General features: G+C 35.9%; 1 long non-coding RNA gene across 1 annotated transcript; it reads left to right on the top strand.

Moving 5' to 3' along the window:
* The first annotated feature begins 3,022 nt into the window (after positions 1-3,022).
* Positions 3,023-3,889, top strand: LOC113472524. Its single transcript, XR_003394798.1, has 2 exons — positions 3,023-3,173; positions 3,743-3,889. It is a non-coding gene; the product is annotated as an uncharacterized LOC113472524 (long non-coding RNA).
* Positions 3,890-5,416: the final 1,527 nt, after the last annotated feature.

Genomic DNA, 5,416 nt, shown 5'->3' with positions numbered 1-5,416 from the left:
TTTAAAATTGTGTTTCGAACCATGTCAGATCGAAAAAAAAGGTGACACATACACAAACTAATTGCGTACACATACTTGTGATACATCATATCAAAGGTCTTAAAGAATGTAGTACTGTTTGAGCTCAATCCAACAACCAAGGCTGGCGTTAGGGCCTACTCAAATTTTCATTTTTCCATGTTCTCTCACACATAGGGGAAGCAACAAAAATGGAAAATTCATATTGATTGGTGATTTATGCTTCAAATAGGTCCCACTAATTATTCATTTTGAAATTCAGTCCTAAAAATAAAATTTTGAAATATCCATTTTGAGCTCCAGCTCCAGAGGCCATCAGGGCCGAAAGTCTAAATTTCATTTTTGGGTCTGAATTTTAATATGAACAATCTACTATATTCTGTGCAAAAGTTTCCTTTTTTTACAAATAATACATACTTAAGTTGACTAACTTTTTATTTTTATTAATTGTCAATAAAAGACAATAAATACAGCTCCTCTGTATTTATTGTCTTTTATTAAAGTTGAAATAAATTTTGTGAGGGAAGTCTCTGATTCTAAATGTAAGTTTAAATGATACCTTTCTGTGATAGGAAGATTACACAATTTTACAAATACATTCATAATGTTCAGTATGATAGTCTTAGATTGAGCATTTTAAGTGGTGAAATCCATGGGAAGTATAATAGTATAATATTATCTTGTGATAAAAGGGTTGGGAAAAAATGAAGAACAAAAAAAAAATAAATAAGCTTCATAGGTCGAAAAAAAAAAAAAAACAAAAAAAAAACAAAAATAAACTATATACCGGAGGTAAGTTTTGTGGTACCTACTTAGGTACCTAAAATTAAATGTAAGTAGGTACCTCGCATTTCTACCTATCGGTCTGATTACAAAGCAGGTACCTATAAAAAAGAAATAATGATCTCAATTTCTTTCCTGCTTTTTTATCTATAAAAATTCTCACGAAAATCGAAGTTATCAATCACAAAAAAGTACCTAAGTACCTAGGTAAATCAAAAAAGGATATCAAAAAATTGAAAAAAAAAAAAAAAAAAAAAAAAAAAAAAAAAATCTCGGGCACGAAAGTAAAAATTCAGAAGTCAAAAACTCAACTCAATTCAACTAACTCAAAGCAACTCTACTGTTCTTCACCGGACGAGAGTTAAAGTTGCACTAATTTCAAAATCACACTCTCCAGTGCTATTCTGCTATGGGCTAAACCCTAATGAGATTAAGTATACTATGGGACTATCTGGGTACTATGGCAATCCCGGGTTCGAATCCTGACCGATGAACTCTCCAACTTGAAGAGTGGGATAGTCCTCTGGTTCTAAAGAGTGGGGTAGTGATGGAGAATGACCGAAGTCCTCTCGAGAGAGTGGGATTGGTCAGTTTCTTGGTTTCTTCGATGAAGTGGTTCACAAACTGAAGTTAAGCAACTGAGACAAAAAGAAGACGACGAAGGAAGGAGAAGAATAAGATTAAAAGGAACAAGAAGAAGACTAACAGAAGGAGGAGGAGAAGAAGAAGAAGGAGGAGGAGAAGAAGAAGAAGAAGGAGGAGAAGAAGGAGAAGAAGAAGAAGAAGAAGGAGAAGAAGAAAAGGTAGAGGAGGATGAAGAGTGGGGTAGTATTGGAGATGGAGAATGACCGAAGTCAGAGAGAGAGATATGGAGTGGGATTGGTCAGTTTCTTGGTTACTTCGATGAAGTGGTTCACAAACTGAAGAGTGAAGTTAGGCAACTGAGACTTGATAGAGCAGTCTCGGGTGTAACGAGTCATTCTTCTGAGAACTCCTATCTAACTAGAACGAACAAGGAGGAAGAAGAAGAAACGAAGACAAGAGGAAGAAAATGATGATAAGCATGATGAAGTAGACGAAAGAAGAAGGAGGAGACGACGAAAAAAGGAGAGGAGGAGGAGGAGGAGAAAAAGTAGGAAGGTAGGAAAAGTTTCCAGCGGAGGACCTATATAATGCAATTTATTGTAGGTGTGCATCTGTGCATGCATACCTTAGTAGGTATAGGTACCTACCTATTTATGTTTGTTAGAGGACGACAATAAAAATCCCATGTAATTTCACTCGTCCTCATATGGGTGCATTTTACTAAACTTTAATTGGAGATTTTACGGTCGAAATCGTCCATTACCACACTTTTTCCCATGTAAAAAAAAAAAAATTACATATTTACATCTTCGGTTAAAGTTTGCTAGTAGGTATAGGTACCTACCTATTTATGTTTGTTAGAGGACGACAATAAAAATCCCATGTAATTTCAATCGTCCTCAGGGTATTTTTTTTAATGGTGGGATTTATAGCAAAATTCCCACAAAAATCTCGTCCTCAACACGCTCCCCTGTGCCAGATCCACAATAAAATTTTTTTTTTTTTTCAAATACGTGTTCCGCAAATGTAATAGAAAGTCGTGTGATGTTCACACCAGCATGCATACCTATTATGCATACCTACCCACTAGGTACAGAATATTAACGTAAATGAAGAAATTGTAAATGAATCGTTCCCAAGAAGAATGGCCTATGTGATTTTCGCTACTTTTCAGGAGAGACATTTTAATACCTACAGTGATGTAAAATGTATCCCAGAAATACGTTTTTTTACACATAGGCCCTTTTACATGAAACTCTCATTATCATCCCGAAGTAGAAGAGAGAAGAACAACAGGATAGAAGAAAGCCAGCGGTTCCGGGAAAACCCTCATCTGTCCCGAAGTAGAAGAGAGAAGAACAACAGGATAGAAGAAAGCCAGCGGTTCCGGGAAAACCCTCATCTGTTTTTTTTTTTTTTTTTTTTGCTTAATGCTGTCCAATTGGTTTTGTAGGTTTCTATGTACATGAATGAAAATCCTTTATTAATGAAGCCCGTTTTTTTCTTCTTCTGCTGTCCAATTGGTTTTGTAGGTTTCTATGTACATGAATGAAAATCCTTTATTAATGAAGCCCGTTTTTTTCTTCGCTGTCCAATTGGTTTTGTAGGTTTCTATGTACATGAATGAAAATCCTTTATTAATGAAGCCCGTTTTTTTTCTTCTTCCCCCCCCCCAGGTGTAATTAGCAAGCTTTATTCAACTTCAATTACCTACATTATGAAAAAAGAAGACACAGTGGATTGTGATCAACCAGATAATAGAGGATCTGGCATTTGAGGCATCTATGGTAAGTACTTAAATAATTATTCTCTAAACAGAAAGATATTGCAGCTGCTAAATCAAATTCTTTTCAATGGTACAATGTTGTACTTGTTGTAGCGGCTTCAGCTGTAGCCAAATGGTGATGGCAGGCAGAATAAAGAAAGAATAATTTTTTCTGTCATACACTGTGGTGATGGTCTCTAGCTGTTTGATTGGCTCATCCCATACCACAGTGAACCAATGTGAGAACTTGTGCTTGTTCTTTAAAAGCAGAAATAAGCCTTTGAAAACTGCCAGCTAGCTAAGCTGGTTAGGATAAGCTGTTCTCCTCCCTGTTTATAGTCCCTCAGCTTGACAATTCACTTGTCTCTTCTCTGTTTACCGTCCCTAGCCAGACTCTAAAGTCCCCTAACCAAAGAATTTGGTAGGATGCCACAGGCTAGTGTTTGTTTCTTTTTGGTTGGTAGGTAGGTAGGTACTTGTAAATGTTAAACTGAAACATTTTTTAAGGGCTTTATTTTAAGTGGCAGGGTTCTCACTTACATGAGCTCTTCCACCCACCCAACCAATGATTTTCTTTTGCTTTGTTCACAGGCCATGTTCATTGGATTAATTGAGGATTTGCAAGTACAAGGACAGCAAGGACAACACTTGACCTTCCACATCTAATACTTCATTTATAGATTTTTCGAAGCTAAACCCATCCTTTAGGGCTGTGTGCCCCAAAACCTAAGCCTCAGAGTGGGCTCTGAGGCTCTCTCTCTCTCTCATTATTTTTAAATATTTTTATTTTTACTTTTTTTAATTGTAATAAATATTTTTTATTATTATTATTTAAAGTAAGTATGGGAAGAGAGATAGTCCCCCATTAAAAGTTAGATCGTACTCACATCGTAGCTTAGGGGAAGAATTAAAATAGGTAGATTTGTTGCTAAGCCATTTTTCTTTAATTCTGAATGTCATCTGCCAACTTCTGGAAATCCACTTCATACGATGTAGGTACTTATTATTACGCAATAGTAAAATCCCGAACCCTCAAGCGGTCAAGCGAAAACCGAAAACTAAACTAAACCCCTTCCGGGCCCTTACTTTTCATAAAACGTCCCTTTTCCCACCATAAATTCTTTGTTTATTTTTGACTTGTAATTTTTATAAATTTTATTTTCTGTTTCTCAGGACCTCACAATTTGAAGAATTTGAAGTAAAGTACAACAAAAAGACACGTGGTTTTATTTACTAACTTCCCCTCCTGCAATCAGCTGATTACGAGTTTGTTCTCCTTTCTGCTTTCTCCGGGATCTAGCACAGGGGAGCGTGTTGAGGACGAGATTTTTCGAGAAAAATCCCATGACAACAGTAAGGGGATGGGATTTTACTTTTCATAGCTTTGCTTTCTTCTCTTTCCAAGAATCAGTGAATTTCTTGTTACAACTTGTTTCCGTATAGCTGCGTTTACACTTCAAACCGATACCGATGGATAATAATACCTATGTAAGTAGGTACCTACCTACCAAAATATTCAAATATCTCCATTAGGTACTCAATAAGGTACATTTACACTTTTATTTTTTTCCTTTTTTTTTGTCCCTTTTCCCACCATAAATTCTTTGTTTATTTTTGACTTGTAATTTTTATAAATTTTATTTTCTGTTTCTCAAGACCTCACAATTTGAAGAATTTGAAGTAAAATTTCTTTTTTCGTAGGTACTTACCTAATAATTAGTTTTCTCAACCTCTTCAATCTTGTGCTGATTCAAGTCACAAGTGAGTGTTTCTGTTACCTACTATAAAGTACCTACTCTTTTTTGTCTACTGTCATCAAGTCAATGTCTCTATAGTTATAGTCCCTGCTGGATTGACTTGTTTGAGGTATCTAACGTGTGTCTGTCTTGGTACGAGATCAGTTCAAGGAAGATGAAGCTGTGTGAGTTCTGTGGAAAGCTAATGGAGGTGTCAAATCTGAGTTGACATCACAAGCTTTGTTCTATGAAGCCTCCCTCTGATGAAACTGTGAGTAAATTCACTTGCAATGAATGTGGGAAATCTTTTTCAAGAAAGGACAACCTCAAAAGACACTCCAATTCTTGTCAAAGTGTATCCTTGAAGAAAAACAAACATCCCTGTAATTTCTCCGGCTGCTCTGTCCTGTTTTCCACTCAAATTGATTTGATAGACCATAATGGTTGAAATGCATCAGTCGTCTTCTATTCAATCTTGTCAGTTCAAAGAGTTCAACAACCACTGTGAATTTTTCAAATGAAAAAAAAA

The sequence above is a fragment of the Diaphorina citri genome, unplaced genomic scaffold (genome assembly GCF_000475195.1).
Source record: "Diaphorina citri unplaced genomic scaffold, Diaci psyllid genome assembly version 1.1 scaffold5930, whole genome shotgun sequence".
NCBI classification, from domain to species: domain Eukaryota; kingdom Metazoa; phylum Arthropoda; class Insecta; order Hemiptera; family Psyllidae; genus Diaphorina; species Diaphorina citri.
The sequence above is the reverse complement of the archived record's forward strand: the minus strand, read 5'-3'. Positions and strand labels throughout refer to the sequence as shown.